The following is a 17,866-nucleotide window of genomic DNA, read 5'->3' as shown; positions in this document are numbered from 1 at the left end:
TTATCATGGTGCTGTTTTCCAGCTGATGTGTGTGCCTGACCCTTAATGTCCGTGAATTGTGATGTTGATGCAAATGCAGCGCACCTGCCTCAGGTGGAGTGAAATTGTGCACTGTATTTTGGTATAATTTCACTTACATGTGAAGGATGTTCAGGTGCTTTGTAAATAACACTTGCAAATCAGGTCTATTTGTAGCAGTTATGTCCTTGTACTGGAGAAAGTTGTGCACAGTATGGACAGGGCCCCTGCTTGGGACAGCAGGGACTGGCTAGGAAGTGGGGCTGAGGACAGGAGCTGTGAGCATCAACATTCCTGCCTGCACCATCTGAGAGGAGATGATGTCAAGTGACTCATCCTAGGCCAAATCATTCCTTCCAATCGTTGCTCTTGTATTTTCTTGGCAGCAGTATGGCCACATTATCAGGCCAACTTGGCCGTGTTGTCACTGCTGGTGGGAGTGGCCCACTACAGCCTGGCCCAGGGGAAGGGAAGATTTCTCTGTGAAGAGATGAGGGAAAACTCAGCTGCAACATGGGCTCCCCCTGCCTCCTCCACTTCAGTGTCTTCTAATTTTTGCTACTCCAAGCAGCATATTCTGAGCAACTGCTCAAAATCTGAGCAGCTTAGCGGAAATTTTGAACACTCAGTACTGCTTGGTGGTGTTTTGATGTGTAGCAATTTTACTGGCAATGTACCTTGAATGTCTCCGTTCCTCTGAGCTTTCCTGTTTGGTTGTGTGGGGGGATTTTGGAACTAGAAAAATATAAATGTTCTCTATTTGGTGTAGAGAAGTCTATTCTGGTGAATTAAGGCATTAAAAATGTGGATCCAGGTTCATGTTGTCCTTGCATTTTGTCATCTGTGATTTTTTAGATTTCCTTTTGATAATTTCACTTTCCTGTGTGATTTTAAGTGCCACACAAAGTGTTTTCACTCTTCTTAACTACTAGATGAAGGATTGGCTTGCAGTCTATTTCAGTGCCTTTCAGGCAGGTGATTTTTCAGTGGAAATTAACTGTGGAATGTTTCAGAGGGTCATCACAGGTTTAAAGGATTTCAGTCCAAGCCACTTCCTTGTGCACCAGAGGGAATGTCAGCAGATATGTTTAGTCTGAGAGCAGGAGGGTGAACAAGGAAGACATTGTATGAAGGGCTGTAGGTTGAGCAGCGGTAGCCACCAGGGACTGAAAGACCAGAGTGTTGCTTATTAAGGTCTAGAACTGTTATTACTCTTGTATTGCCATAGCATCTGAAAAGTATTTAAAGGGGAGGGGATTTTCTGCAAGTAATAATGGAGCAATCTTTGCCTAGTAAAAATTGGCATAGCTTAGATCCATCGAGAACCTTGACTAAAATGTTCTTAATGTGTTTGGTTCTGGTAGAGCTAGAATCTACAACGTAGTAATTCATAAGAGGATGAAGGCAGGTAGGAAAATGAGCAATAAGAATTGATTTGCAGAAAATAGGATGTGCAGGCCTTTCCTAGGAATTCAGGAGTTATGTGTAGGAGGCCTTTTGAATAATCTGGCCAGCATTGTTGGCTATAAGGCACCAAATAACTGTAAAATTTATAACAGCCTAGATATGGTAAGCTGGTCTCTGGACTAAATTCATCACTGCAAGCAGCCAGCCTGGACTCCTTGCTCATGGAAGTGAGTTAATACATGCTAAGAGTAGGAAGGGTTTCATTGTGCCAGCTGCTTTAGAAGAATTGAATAAAATCGGGGGAAAAAAAAGAGTAGTCCATTGAAATGCTGCCTCTGAATAGAGATACTGGCAGCAGTTGTGTTTTCTGTAGCGTGCTCCTTGCAGTCCCCCAGCAAACCTTCACTGGCTGGCACAGGCAACTGCAGCTCCCATTAAGCTTAGCAGGAGCTGTGCTTGCTGAACTTGGCCCTCTGCCTGTAGAAAATTAAATGTGTTGGCAGGTTAGCCAGAGGAAAATGTTCTTCTATTTGGGGTGCTCGGCACTTGTTCTGAGGCCTTCTGGGCTTGTGGATAAGAGAAATTCTCCAAAATTAGGGCTAGCCACGAGGGCTTAGACAAATTGCCTCTTCCTTCTTTGCCTCTGATAAACGATGGGAGGCCTGAGAGCTGCACAAGCATGGTCACTGGCAGGCCCAGCACACATGGTGGCCTGTCCTGCACCTTGGACTTCATGGTCCTGCCTATAATAATGAGAAGCACTGCTTTATTTTCTCTTTTATATGTCAAAGGTTTGACAGGGGACAACAAGGTCACAACTTTTTTTTTTTCTCCAGGTGTAGTGGTGATTGTAATGTGTATGTACTCACACCCCCCCTTCAACTCCTGGAGAAGAATAGATGAATGTGTGAAAAAATCCTCAAATTATAGTTCTGAGTTATTGCAGCGCAATCAGTCCCCCCTTTTCTGGGCTCTGTTTTAGCCCCAACTTGTTCTTTATTTGATTATCCTTCTGAATCCCCCTCTTAATTTGTGAGAGTAGATGAGCTGTCCTGTCCTGGGATTTCATAAATTAAAAATACCCCACTCTTCAAATGTCTTGGGACATTGAGTCCTTGTTTTGGAGAGTGAGGTAGTCACTTAGTAGTGTAAATCCCATTACAGACAAATGGGATTCAGAATTGCTCATGCCTATTTCTTTTATTTAAATGGAAATTTGGTCTCCTGCTAGCATATGGTCACTTTGTGTGCTCCTTGAAATTGTGCCTAAAATAAAGCAGTCCTATAAGATGCTGGTATTCCTTGCATAGTATGATGACTTACTTTTGAAGTGGACAGAATTATATTAACTGGAGTTGCAACACTTCAGTCTCTCTTAGAATGTTTACAATAAAAATCTGATGCTGACGAATATTGTGGAGTGTATTTATTCTCCTGCTGCGGATTAAACAATTGATTCTGGAAGATTAAAATGCCCTACCTGCCTTCTTGCACACTTCTGTTTTGCCATGTCAAACAATATAAAATGAATACTGCACTTCCCTCTATCTAATTGAATAATTTACTGTAAATAGCTGTCATTTACTTTAGAGCAGTAGGGGATCATTAGCCAAATGGATGTGAGTAAGTCATGCCTTTAATGCGTTAGAGGGGCCTAAAATGGAATCATCTAAATGGGACCATCAATACAGCAATGCTGAATTAAGTCAGAGGCACTTAAAGCTTTAAGTACTCTTTCTTGTAAATTACATGCTCCCTCGGAAGAAAGATAATCAAGAACTTGCATAAATATGGCATCTTTGTTTCAAAGCTTTATTTTTAATGAATAAAATAGTACAATTTAGATGACATGATTGGTAGGTATAACTGTGTTTTGGATTTCCCTCATTTTAATTACATCCCTTCCTTAATGATTGAAGCCTTCCTGCTTGCAAGCAGCTACTTGTGCTGACTAATATTGGCTCCACTGTGTGAATAAGTAAGATGAGCAGGTAATAAAATATATTTTCTTGACTTTTATGGGTATATGACCTGATAATTATTTGCAGAAGCTGGTATTTTGTACATGTAATTTTAGAAAGGTCCCAGTCTATCTTAACTCCTAAATGTACAATAAGTTTTTGGGTTCTTTTACTGCTCAAGTCAGTGGCAGGGCTGTTGGGAACTTAAATGAATTTGTTCCTCTTATTGACTTCTCCTGACCCTATCTACTTCTTGCATTCAGTTTTCTGTTATCCTGGAAAAGGTTGGTCTTTAAAAGTCTTCAATCAGAAGCCAAACTTTAAAGGACATCCTAAGAGGAGGATGTAATACAAGCAGCAATTGTCTTGAGGTATGACAATTTAAAAATTATTGTAAATAACTTTAACTTTGGTAGTTTGTATTATCCATAAGAATTTCCCTTTTGAAGCTGAGGTCCCTTCAACCTCAATGATTCTGTGGCTGTGTGATTTTCCGAGTCAGTGACTTTACGGGAGTAGTGATACATGTGCTACAAAAAAGCATTGCCTGTCTGAATTTTGACTTTGCTGTTTTCTTCTTCTAATTTTTTAGGGGCTCTAGGATGTTAAACTTCCTGATTTATTTTTCCATGTTTACTCCCTTCTGGATTCCCCTCTTAAGTTACCTCCTGTCAGGATTCAACCATTTCACATTTTTACCAAAGTCTATTTTTGTGCCTTACGCATTTCACGCTCACATGTATGAGGTCTTCAATTCCTGGAATTAGATTTGGGATGATGCTTTAAAATCAAGTTGAGGTTCAAGGGATGTAAAAAGGCACCTTCAGCCCCCACCTTTGCAGACATAATCTGTCATTGCACTAAAGAGAGTAGAGGAATTTGGAACATTATCACTTCAGAATATGGAGAGGTTAAATAAGTTTCTGTGTAGCTGTGAGAGGATGGTGAGAAACCCTGTTGTGAAAAGCAGGGTGATTTCTGTATTTTCATTCCCTGGATGTAACCACTGCCCTATGTTTCCTGTAACTGATTTCTTTTTCTACCCCATCTTACTGAAATGCCTTTTTCTAAAGGTAAATTCATCTTGTGCTTTGAAACTTTTCAGAATTTGCTTATGAACTGCTTTCCCTTTTATTGGATGAGTCATGAGTCGAAAGCTCTGTCCTGTAGTTCTACCATGAGTAATGCCTAACATTTTCTTGGGTTCTCTTTTAGAAGACTATTAAATTAAAAGAAGAATCTGCTTTTTGATATCTTAATGGACATTTAGGTAGCTGGGTCTCAGAACTGATTTACATTTACCACTGCAGTAATTTAAATTTTTTTCCTTCAATTTAAGGATGTCACTGTTTTCCTTGCATGTACATGTTGCTGATCACTCTATCTTTAAATAAATAAATATATTTCAGGTTTTGGGTCTGCTGTATGAGTGCTGATTGTGCTTTTGGGGACAGTTTTCTCACTGAGGTCTGTACTGACAGTAGGTAGAAAAGCTGGGCCATGCACATGAGCTTCAAATTACCTATGTGACATTCAAGTTGTGGTAATTAGTATCGATGATATGTGGCTTCAGGATCCTGTTCTTTCACCTGAGCACTGACTGAGAGAGGGCTATTTCCCTGAAACCTCTGCTCTGAGTCTTGTCCAGATAACATGAATCTAAAAAAAAAGTTCTGTGTGCATTCTGTCCTGCTTTTGGGGGCAGACTGTGCCTGACTGCTCAGGTGGCAGATCCTTCCAGTTGGATGCCAAGGCACTGGCACTTCAGTGGGTAGGCATTGGCAATACCTAGCAAGGTATTTGACATGGTTGACCCTCAGATATTTCCTGGTATAATGTAATTGGCACAGGCGGTTCCTTGGATCCAGCTGATGTAAGCACTGGATTGTTGATAGCATCTCTAAACTTAGGCACGCTGAAAATAATGACAGCCACATTTGCAGGTGGAATGTACACTCTGTCACCCTGAGGGGTTAGGAATGTGTCTGTTTTCTTGCTGAGGCCAATTATTGCCTAAGGGTACACTGGAAATATTGGGAAATGGATGCGTGTTTCAAGATTGGCAGAGCTTTCTGAGGCTGATCGTGGAAAATGGAGATGAAGGAAACTCTTGATCATGGAACTATCTCTAGAAGTGGTAGATGGAAAATGCTGGTATTGTCATAGTGAAATGAGCTCTCTGGAGAGACTTTGAGTTTTCTCAGCTGCTCTTGCAAATGGGAGATGGGCTGCTCCACAGCCCACATATCACAGGTAACAACAGAAACAGGTTGGAAGACTGAAATTTTCGGGGCAGTGGATCAGCAGTGTGACTTCCAAGTTTTGGTGCATTTGCAACTGAAAGGGTCAATGCCAAATTTCTGGAAATCTTCGGGGCAGTGGATCAGCAGTGTGACTTCCAAGCTTTGGTGCATTTGCAACTGAAAGGGTCAATGACAAATTTCTGGAAATTGAAGTTCATGGAGAACTTCTACACTTCTTTATTCTTACCAGTCTCACATGTCTGGAGGGTTAATAGTGCAGATACTCACTTCTTTATTCTTACCAGTCTCACATGTCTGGTTAATAGTGCAGATACCTGCATTGGAAATGAGTGAACAGACTACTTTCCAAATGTGGGTCTAGCGTGTCTCTCTTTGATTTGCAGGGAAACAAAGTTCTATGGCATAGTCATAAATAACTGCAAAGCTCAACCTAAAATTATGGGGTTTTTTTCTATAGGGAGGAAAAATAAACTCTGGAATGTGAACGCTCCTAAGCCTAATGATTAGAAATTCACTGAATTTGGCTTCTAATAGCAAAATCTTGGCGCTGGGACCTTTTCTTCCAACTAATTCTGATGTATGTCTCTCTACTTGTGCCATCACAAACTGTTACAACCTCATGATAATGATGGGAAATATTTATCAAAACACTAGCCCTGTTCTGCAAGGAGACTTGTATAGGTTAAAAGATAATTTTTCTTTTCTTTCCATATCAATTTTTAGAAAATCGTGAGAACAAACAATGTAGCCATCCTGGAACAGACTGTGTAGCAGTTCATTGTGTACTCAGAACTTGTGTGCCAGTTCCTTGCATAATGGGTTACTGAACATCAGCTGATAGATGTGAAGTAGTTGGACTCCTGTAGTTTGCTGCATATCTGGGACTTACCAGTGCAAAAGAAGATACAGGCTGTGACTTGTATGCCTGCCGAATTTGGAGGTATAGTAATTAAAAATACTGTGACACATAGTACTTTTTAATTGAAACTGTACAGGTCCCTACTGAGCTACAATATTTTCAGGTGTGGCATAGTTGTTCACGCACTTATCAACATCCAAACTTTGTTTCCCACCAAACAGTACTCCTCTCCTTATATTTTTCCTTATTATTTTGCCTGTGCTCTCTGCCTTGGCCCTTCCATACTAAAATTTCAGCCTGTAAATTGAGTAGGGGGGAAAGATTAAAAAAACCAAAACCAGGAACAACATTAACAAAAAAACCCCCAAACTCAAAAAGTTCCAAAGAAAGCTGACCCTGTGCAGGGCCAAAAGTTGGACTTGATGATCCTGATGGTCCCTTGCAATTCATCATATTCAATGATTCTGTAGACGTCATCATAGGCTACAGCTTCCTCATGAGGGGAAGAGGAGGGACAGGCACTGATCTCCTCTCTGGTGACCACTGGCAGGATGCAAGGGAATGGCCTGAAGTTGTGTTAGGGGAGATTTAGATTGGATATCAGGAAAAGGTTCTTCACCCAGGGTGGTTGGGCACTGGAACAGGCTCCACAGGGAAGTAGTTGCAGAACCAAACCTGCCAGAGTTCAAGAAAAATTTGGACAATACTCTTGGCACATGGTGTGACTCTTGGGGATTGTCCTGTGGAGGGCCAAGAGTTGGACTTTGATAATCCTTGGGGTCCCTTCCAACTCAGGATATTCTGTGGCCCTAACAAAAGCTGCCATTCCATCAGATAATACCACCTAAACTTCCTTTGTTTCGCCTTCCATAGCTCTGCAGCCAGAGACTCAGGAGTGCTCAGACTGCACAGACTGAGTGCAGCTCGTTGACTTGAAGTAGGATTTGCACTTTCTGCTCCCACACCCAACTTGATCTCTGGTGCAAAAGTAATATGAGCAGGCTGGAAAGTCCCCCCGAGCCTTTAGGTTTGCTTGGAGTTTCCGGATGTGCTCTGCTCATGTTACACCCACCCCTGAGACACTGAATATGGGAATAATCCTGCAGAGCAGTTTTGCCTCTAGCCCTGCTGAGGATTCTGTGTCTGTGATGTTGTTACAGCTTTTTGGCTCCTCCACATTTTTTGTGCGAAGGGCAGAGGAAGAAGAAAATGTCTGGTGATTGGATACTCTTTGGCAGTGGTTCAAAATTATAAACGAAGTATTTTCTCCTTACAAACAGAAAAAAGCCCACTGCTTCTTTATTACTTGTTCTCTGTGTAGAATTATAATGACTAGGCAGCATAGTTTACTGACAGGCTGTCTGGAAGTGTTAATTGGAATTAATTAAAGGAAAAAGCAAGCAACAGAAACTATACTCAAATTTTGCTGCAGGCTCAATATTCTTATTTTTTAGTGAATAGAGTATATTGTGAAATTACCAAACTTTTTTCCAGCTTTCAGGAAGTTTGTCTACTGGATTTGCTGTGTCTATCTTGAAAAGGCAGGCTTGAAGGTAGAACTTGTAATGAGCATGAAGAAAGCTGGGATCTTTGAAAATACATAGATCAACCACATGTGTTTTACATTTTCTGTGGTGTGTTGGTCCATCTTGTATGCTTGTTGCCCAATTTGATCACCTGCTCTTGCATTCTGCTGAGTTATCTTATTAGCAGGCACTAATTGATCTCTCTCTTCTCCTTTCTTCCCTTTTAACTTTTCAGTGGCTCTCTGATGTCCATGTTTTCCTTTTCCCCAGTTTGTTGTAGAAAGGTGAAAAATTATGCTGAAGTTTATTAAAAGAAGTAGTAAGTTTATTAGCAATTCAAATAGGGAAGTGGTTTAAGGACTAAAGATAACACAATCATAGAAGGCCAAGAACAGCTAGCTTTTTGATAAATATGTGTATATCTGTATTGGTTTAAAGCTGATCTTAAGGTTTTCAGAGTTATGACCAAAATAAAGCAATTTGATATTAACTCTGTAAAATGATAAACTTAATCACCACTGGCAAATATTGTGAAAATACCACCACTGTTTGCCATGTAATGCCTTCTGATGCTAGTCCAATACAGCCTTGGCTAGTGTGGGCTATGACCTGAATTAATAATATTGTTTTGCTCTTCTCTGTTAAAATGTCAGATTTTTTTTTTTCTTTTTGAGGAATATCAAGGTAAATAAAGATGTCTTTTAAACTTCCTGTCTGACTAACAGGAATGGCTATTAAGATGAAATCCTTTCATTACAGGTAATGGTTTGTACACAGATGTGCAAATATTTCTTCCTTGCAGTGAGTTATTTGTGTAGGTCTCCATTCTTTTCCCTTTGAAGTGCTTAAATACAGCATTATCTTCTCTATGTACTTGTTTACTGTATTGAACACTGGAATATTTTGTTTCAGTTTGTACTTGCATCATGTTTAACTTTGGGTAAGTCACATAATTATTTTTCTTTATTCCTCAACAGGGAAAGGACTTTCCTTTATCTCTTTTCTGGTTAAGATTCTTTTGGAATTTTTGCATGTTTGTAGGGGAAATAATGAATCTTAGCTCCAATTTAATTATGCTTGGAAGAGTCATGTTAATTAATAACAGAAAATTGTGATAATCTGTAGGCATTTCTTCTGAGCAGCACAATCTGCACTTCTATGTTTGTTCAATCTAAGGTGCAAAAATCTCCTATTTTCCCTTGTGCCCTACACAGTGGCTGGTTGAAAGAACAGCCCTTTTATTTCTGATCTCTCTACATGGAGGCAAGATGAAATCCTGGCTATGGTGTCAGGGGTAAATGAGACCAAAACAGGGCAATCTAATTTGAGTTAATTTATTGTCAACACAAGCCTCTGACCTCTAATAACACACTGGGGTCCCCAGCACTGGAAGGATTCAGACTTGCTGGAGTGAATCCGGAGGAAGACCATGAAGACTATTAGAGAGGTGGAACACCTTTCCTATTAGGAGAGGCTGAGAGAATTGTGACTGTTCAGCCTGGAGAAGAGGAGGCTCTGGGGAGCCTTAGAGCAGCCTTCCAGTACTGGAAGGGGGCCTAAAAGAGAGCTGGAGATCAACTTTCTACAAAGGCACACAGTAATAGGAGAAGAGACAATGGTTTTAAACTGAGAACAAGTTCAGATTAAATATCGGGAAAAAATTCTTTACTGTGAGTGTGGTGAGGCACTGGAAGAGGTTGCCCAGAGTTGTGGATGCTCCATCCCTGGAAGTGATCAAGACCACGTTGGAAGGGGCTGTGAGCAACCTGGTCTAGTGGAAGGTGTCCCTGCCTATGGCAGGGGGGTGGGACGAGATGATCTTTAAGGTCCCTTCCAACCCACACCATTCTGTGTCAGGGGATGTGCGGGGGAGCCAGCCCCAGCTGGGGGCTCCCATCACAGGGAAGCTGGAGGCTCTCAGAACCATGGCTGAGGTGCTGAATTTACAGCTGGCATGCCCTTGATTGCTGCTTTGTGTCTAATCTTGGGGATGGGGGTGGGGGAGAAAAAGGAGGGGCTGGAGTGAAGTTGTTCAGCCTGGTGGCAGCTGGGCATCTTGGAAAAGAAAGCCCTAATACCATGCACTGGCCACAGGTGCAGGCACTGCCATGGCTGAGAGAAACCCACAGTGAAGAGAGCTGGTCTGCAAACCAGGTGCTGAAAGCCTGTTTTATCTGTTCCTCTAGTACTATAGTTGAACCAAAGAGTCTGTGACCAGGAACAGGGTTGTCCCTATTGTGCACGTTTGAATCAAGACTGGTGTCGGTGCAGATGATGTCGAACTGGCTCTTTGGGTTAAGGGAATAGGAAAGCCCTGTGCTGTCTGTCTGAAAGTAAGGGAAGTGTAAAAACCTAGGAGTTGTACCCCTCAGAATGATGTGGTAGCAGCTTGCATTGCTGCTGCTCTGAGAACCAATAAACATTTTTATATGGTGATTATTCTGCACCGAATAAAAGGTAAAATATAGCTCTGGAGTGCACCAACCTGACACTTATTACTCAGTTCCTGGACCTCAAAAGTAAATTCTTTTCCAGTGAAACTGCCACTAAAATGCTAATTGCTAGAAAGGTGACCACTAATCAGACCACAATACTGCCAGCTATAGAAATTGGTGTGCTCCTTTCAGAAGGGGAGATTTTAAAGACTTTGATAAGATTAAAAAAACCCAAAAGATGCCAAGTGGCTGTTCCAGTGGCCTGCTGCCTGAAATGATTTTGAGGGGGAATGGATGAAAAGTCGTCATCAAATCTGTTGTGCCATTCTTTATCTCCTTATTTTAAATCTTTTCATAATATAGTCCATGATGATGGAAACTCAATTTTTCTGGATATTTTGTATCTAAATGGGAAAATTTGCTAAAGATGCATTGTAAGAAAACTCATGCCTTGGCACAAGGACTTACTGTAGTTCATGTGATTATTGATCTCCATTCCTAATCTTGGAGAAAGCTGGGTTACCTAGATAAATGTGTCTATGTTTTTTCCCCCGATGCCATCAGAATTCTGGTTGCATTGCATATATTCTACTTAGTGCATTTCATATGATCCACTATCTAAAATAAAGATATGGAAGGAGCAATCCAATAGATCTAGCTTTCAAAGCAGGATTATGCCTTGTGGTGATCATAAACAATTTTTTTTTTGTGTTCAAGGAGGGCTTTAAAACCAGGAAAGGAATTAAGGAATTGAACTCTGTAAGCAGAGGAATGGTACTGGCTTCAGATTTCTTTGGTTTTTTTCTTCCACCCTGAAGGATCTACACAATAATGTTCCTTGTCTGTAATTTTTAGGATGGTCTATTTGACTGAGGTAGATTTTTATTTGCTTCTCCCTCTCCATCCCCCTGGATATTTCCAAGGTACAGATATGTAAAACAAGGCTAAAATGGGAAATATCCAGAAGGAAAAAGAAATAGCACAAACCAATTTGCATGAAAAACTACATTAGATATATGTGTGTGTATACATATATATACATACACTCTCCAAACCTCCATATATATTAAAATTTATACTTAAAAAATATTTAATGTAATAGAAATTTATAACGAATATATAATAAGACATAGTTTTTACAATTATGAAAATATAAGTGAATGCAAAAAAATATTTAAATAGATGCTAATAAAAAATTATGTATGTTTTTTATATGTGTATATATTGAAGGACCTGTTGGATGAGGATTTGGGCAACCTGATCTAGTGGAAGGTAACCTTACTCAAACCCAGGGTGTTGGAACTAGATGATCTTTATGGTTCCTTCCAAAACAAAGTGTTCTATGATATATAAAAGGAATATTTTCAAAGACAGAGACTCATGTAAAATGAGATCCTCTCTCTGCAGAAAGCAGAGAGAAAAGAGGAAGAAACATGCAATAAAAATAAAACCCCTCTTTGACTGAAACTGGATTTATGCTTCAGATTGTACTTGAAGTGTAAGGCATAAACTGTTCAGCAGTACTTTCTCTGATTATTGGTTCTGCAAGAGCAGCTGCCATGAATGAATGCCACAGGCAGTGCCTTTTCCCACCTCTCCCTCCTAGTTTTAATTTTGCATTCTAGGAGTGTGGTCCATAGATCTGTGTATATGATCCCATGCTGATACAACCCATTTTAATGCATCGTTTGAAGGGCTCTTCATTATTTTTGCTCCTGGTTTTATGGTTTCTTAGATTTGTGACACCCAGCTTAATTTTGAGTTGGCTCTTACTATTGTAATTAATTCATGTCTATATAAGCCTCTTATAAAGCAGAATGACACAGGATCTTGAGTTCTTAAAGGGTTGGTGTGGAAAAACTTCTGATGGGCTGGATGTGTTGCTGAAGGACAGAATGTATGTATTTACTTTCTGACCTCTCACATAAATGCTGTCAGAATTTTGCTCTAAATTTGATTTGTGGCATTCCATTAACAGTTATTCTGCGTATAGGAGAATAATAACTAATGATTCCCAGACTCCCAGAATTGTAAAATAAGGGCAGGCACTGTTTGGCAGAAAAGAGACTGTACTTTAGTACAGACAGGAACTGTTCATATTAATCAAGTGATATCTGGTCTGAAATGACTTCTAGCTAATAACTTCTTATTCTCAGGTTAACAATATTGCTTACAGGTAACATGCTCTTCTAATTCAGATGATTATTAATAATCAGAGGCTAGATGTGTGGATTTCTATCTCTTTCTGAAAGAGAAATGATGCTCTTAATTGACCTTATTTTAAGATATGGTTAGTGTTGAAATTATGATGTTAGGGGTTAGAAAGGGCCTGGTGAAAGTTCACAGATTTGACTTTTGATTTGAGCCTTTCCAAGGGTGAACATATGTGACATGAATGAGCTCAAAAATTTGAATTTAATTGTGTGAAGTTTCAGGGCTTATTTATTAAGGATATCATTTTGTGATAGAGAACTTTAGGGCTATCAGTAGTAGAAGGAAATGAGTCACACTGAGTTCACCTGAAAAACATGCTTTGTTAGCATGATACTTTTGGGCATGGATGTTATTCCGAAAAGAATCCTTATGCTAGAACCCTCCTAATTTCTAGCTTGTTAAATATAAGCTAAACACACTGAATGATGGAGAAGAAATTTAAACTGGGAGATTTTACAAGATACAGTTTGTTTTCCTAGCAGAAATAACAGGTTTTGCAGGGTGCTAAAAAGCCATCTGGCAGTGTAGAAGCTGCTCTGTCTCTAAACAGGCTGGTGCCAACAGGAGGCTCCCAGCAGGGAGTTCTTGTAAGGCCGGAGGAGTTTGATGTGAAAGAGTGGGATAACAGCTGCCAGCTGCACCACTCTGCTAATGAGGTGTTGCACAGGTTTCCCCCGTGCTGCCAAGCCTGGTGTAAGTTGGGATGAGACTTCTCCTTTAATTTACAGGTGGGCTGTTGGACAGTTTTTTAAGCTGTTTTTAGTTCTCTGTCAGTTGCTGGCAAGGCCTGGTGCCTGTCTATGAGCAAGATTCCCCTTCCCACTTTTGTGGTTTTTGGGGTTTTTTCTGGCCATGACAGTCACGTCCTTTAGTGACACGTTGCTGATTTCTGAGAGCAATGCTTACGTGCTCTTTCAGGTGTGATGCATTATTCTCTTCTCAACTCCCATTCTCTGAAAAAGCTTTTGGCTGACTGTCTTGGATGGGATTGAAATGTGGTTTGTGCTCTGCTTATCTACATCTCTTCCATGAGGAAATAACATCTCAAAACCTAATTCACTGTTGACATGACAAAGAGAAAAATGCAGGACACAGAGCCTGCTGCCTCAAATACGTGTAACTCCACATGCACCCACTGCTACCTACCAAAGGAGTCAAACAAATGATAAGTCAGCCTTTACATTGTGATACAAACCTATGTGCAGATGTAAAACCCTATATAAGGTGTTAAATAAAAGGCCTCATAATAGTCCAAGAATACAATTTTATTATGGCAGTGTGTCACTCAGGTTTCTACCGAAATTACCAGTATTGCAAACTACAAGCAGTGGGGTTTTGGTCTTGTTTTTTTGTACAAATTTACCTAGACATCTCTGACCAGTTGTGGGCCTAATCATTGGTCATAGAAGCCAGTGGAAAAAAAAATTAGACTCTCTTACAGAGCTCTACTGATGTTACCTATTATTATGTATATACTTAATAAAAGTGAGTGAGTGTGTGAGTAACATCTCCATAGTCAGCTAGAGTAGAGGACTTGGCTTTTAGGAGTGCTGACTAGAGCTCCTCACTGTGCTGTGGACACGAATAAAAAGCAGAATCGACTAAATAGGAGGACTCATCAGCTCTCTCCCAGTCTTTACTAGAAAGTGCAGTTGTCTTGGTCTTACCTGGAAAGAGGAATGAGAACACTGGAAACTGAACAATATCTGTCATGGGATGTTGTAATTGCCCAGCAGGTAGAGGGGCTGTTCCAAGAAGCACCAGAAGCCTGTACCATATTTCACTGGTGTTTCAACCTCTCTTGTGATCCTGGGGGTGCAGTGGATGCTCTGGCAGACTGCCAGGTCCCTGGGGAGAACGTTTCCTCACATTGCCAACATTAATTTGGGATTAAAGATTTGAGCTAATATCTAATCATAGTCTCGAGCCAGACAGTTTGGTTAAGATATTGTTGTGGCATTATGTTATTGTTCCTGAAGAATAAGTAACCTCTAAGTAGGAGTTGATAATGTTTTTAAAGGCTCTCAGACATAATATAAAAGTGTGTTTTGTGGGAAGACAGCATATAAAAACTTGCATTTTTGTCAGGTTTCTAATTTATGGGGAACAAGGACATGCAATAACCTAATTTGTCTGTGTACATTATGTCACTGATCACAAGTAATGGAGTACAAGCAGGTGCTTTGATTTGTATGTGTAGAAATTGGTAGTAGGCTGAGCTAATGGTGAAGTAGCTTTAGCTTGCCAGAGCAAAGCCTTTGATTTAGTGTTGGTAGCATGAGAAGGTAAATCCAGGTCTCATGCTGAGCAGAAACACATAGCTAGTGTCCATGAAATCTGTACTTCTGCAGGCTGAAATGGTGGGTTTTGGGGTCCTTTAAATGATAAGATTTAGAAGGGGAAGCTTCATTTTGGAGATTAAGATTTTATGCAGATGTATTCAGCTTTAAGGGTGTCTCCTCCAAATGAAGACAGTGATTATCATGATATTTGTCTCTTTCCAGTAAATGTGATTATATGATTATTTTTATCTGGTAATCTTAAATGCCTTTAAAAAAAGACAAATTCTACTAGTGGAAATGAAGATAGCTGATTTATTCCATTTGTTAGTGAAATTGGTATATCATACACTAAATGTTTTAAATTCCCCCTGCCCCCCAAAATAAGCTTGTTTTTCAGATCTTGGTGTGTCACAGGAGCAGAAGAATACATACTAATATTTTCATACTTGGGTATATGAACCTTCAGTCAAAGCCTATGAACTATCTGCCATCTTTTTAAACCAGAGATTTCAGTAACAATTAAACTATTTTTAACGTGTTTTTTAACAGATTCTTTTCCTATATTTCAATCTTCTTAGTCCATACATCTAAAGAAGAATTATATTGAGTTTGTTATTTCCAGAAAAACCTGGGGGGTAGGGAGGAACACTGGGTGACACCATCACCAAACCAATCTGGTGCTAACAGTGGACAGGACATGCGAACCCATTACGTTGGTCGTAATACTTTTATGTACTCAGGGCATGTTTGTGAGATCTTGGGGAAAAAACAAGGCCATGCATTAGTAATGAGATCAGTTTGCTAGGAAAGGCACTGAGGACCACTCTGTGTCAATTAAGAGCAATTTGGGGTGGCAAATATCTTGAATGCTGGCTGACTCAGCTTGCACAATGCAGCCAATAACCAAACAGCAGAATTTCACAAGCAGCCACATCAAAGACACTCTGCCTCAGTTGGTGATGCAAACAACAGTAATTTCCTGTGTAAAGTATTTTCTCTAGGAGTGAGATCCATTGAACCCAGTTTTTTCTTCACATCTAAGAAAGCATAATTTTCCCACTGTTCCTGTCTCCTTGTCCAAACAAATTCATTTCCTCCTTGTTCTTCCTGAGTCATGGATTAATCTTTTCCTTCAAGTATTTTGCCTTAGTTTTCTTCTAGCCTTGTGTGTGAGTGCAAAGGACTTCACCTTTTTTGGTAGAATAAATCCTCTATGATTTTTGATGTGAATATACCAGACTGACCTATAGTAGGTAATGGCGTAATATAAGGTGAGGTTAATTAAAAGAAGAGCACCCCTTCCTTTTGTGAAAATGAGGTGTCTTTCTTCTCCTCTCTTGTCTCTCTCTAGTACAATAATGTTTGGATACATCTCTTGGTCACTAGGAATTAAGGAAAAACATTAGAGGAGAAAGATGTGTGCAGCATTTAAAATGGATATAAAAGGAAATTGTTTAGCACGGAACGGTCAAATACTTCGGTAACTTAGACATCAAGGACCTTTCTGTAAATGTAGTACTTACCAATCCTGAAATCATATCACAGAATAAGTAAGGTTGGAAGGGACCTCACTTGCAATCTTTCTCACAATAACATGAAGAATTATTATAATAATACATTTTCTCTAGCATTAGAGTTATTACAAAATAAATGAGGCTAAGTAATACCCCAATATTAACTCAGAAATGCTAAACCCAGATGGTTCTGACTTGTTCAGTAGTCCAGGATCTTCCAGCATATGCAAACCCTACACTGTTTATGCTGTGAAATGTAATTAATGGCCTTGGTTATCTGCTGGAGTTGTGGGGTACCTGTGGAAAAGGAGCCTTTTTAATTGTTTTAATGAGTTCTCTCCACAGAAGAGCAAGACAATGCCACGCCAGCCTGGGCTGAAGATGCCTGAGTTTCCCTAGGTTTACTAAATGACTGGTTTTTTTTTTTCTAGATTCCAGCCTATGGAGAAGTACACATAAGAACTGGATAAATATGGCTTTTAAGGGTGAGGACCACTTAGATTCCCTTTCCTTACCAGTTCAGCGGTAAGTGGTGCACTCTATTATCCAGATTTGAGTGATTAAATGCTTCTGAGGCTGCAGCTGCACTTTCCTTTGAGGCTCTGAAGATTCTTAAAAGCTCACTTTTAAACTCAGTATTAGGTAATATTCCTACAGAATCTGGAGAATGAATACGGAAATTTGAGATAAATTTCTTGAAGCATTTGCAAATTTGTATACTTGGAGTCTGGTAAATCATAGCAGTGTTTCTGCAGCCATCGTTTTAAATGGATGACCATGTTTGCAGTGGAAATGTGACCACAGTGACTGGACTGGTTCTTAGTCATGATGGAAATGACTGGAACCCTCTGCGCTCTGGGAAGACTGCTGAAAGTTACAAATGTAAATTATTTAGTGTAGTTGACTTTGTTCTGGTGTAGGTATGGTAATGATATGAAGGTTATGATATAAATTCTCCAGTCTGTGGTGCCTTGTTGGGAGTGGAGACACTGGTGACTCTGCTAATCAACAGATTTTAAAAAAATCTGTTGGTTGCCATCTAGTAGCTGGCTCTGTGTAGTGTAGTTTTGCTTATAGCATAACAGAGGTGCCATGAAAAGAAAAAGAATACAATAACCTGCAGTCATTATGTGGCACAACTGGGTTTGTTTTGTTTTGTTTAGGAGGAGGAGGAGGAGGAAAGAGGGTGAGGCCTGCTGAATGCAGGAATAAAATCAGAAATAAAATGGATTTACATTTCAGTCTTTTCCCTAGTCTTCTTTCTTCAGGTCAGACTGCAATTCTTTATTGTAATTAACTGGTTGCTGACATACAACCTCAAAATATGATGCTTTTCTTCATTAATAATTTGATATTTCTCTACCTTTCCTTACCTTGGTCTTCCAG

The 17,866-nt window shown here is 39.9% G+C and overlaps 1 long non-coding RNA gene across 1 annotated transcript in view; it reads left to right on the top strand.

Moving 5' to 3' along the window:
- Positions 1-17,009, top strand: part of LOC108444952 — a 40,837-nt gene extending 23,828 nt beyond the window's left edge. Inside the window, exon 3 of the long non-coding RNA XR_001859672.1 lies at positions 16,912-17,009. This is a non-coding gene — a long non-coding RNA (uncharacterized LOC108444952). The remainder of the gene's footprint in view (positions 1-16,911) is intronic.
- The last annotated feature ends 857 nt before the right edge of the window (positions 17,010-17,866 follow it).

The sequence above is a fragment of the Corvus brachyrhynchos genome, unplaced genomic scaffold (assembly GCF_000691975.1).
Source record: "Corvus brachyrhynchos isolate BGI_N302 unplaced genomic scaffold, ASM69197v1 scaffold542, whole genome shotgun sequence".
Classification (NCBI taxonomy): Eukaryota; Metazoa; Chordata; class Aves; order Passeriformes; family Corvidae; genus Corvus; species Corvus brachyrhynchos.
Note: the sequence above shows the minus strand (reverse complement) of the source record. Positions and strands in the feature narration are given on the sequence as shown.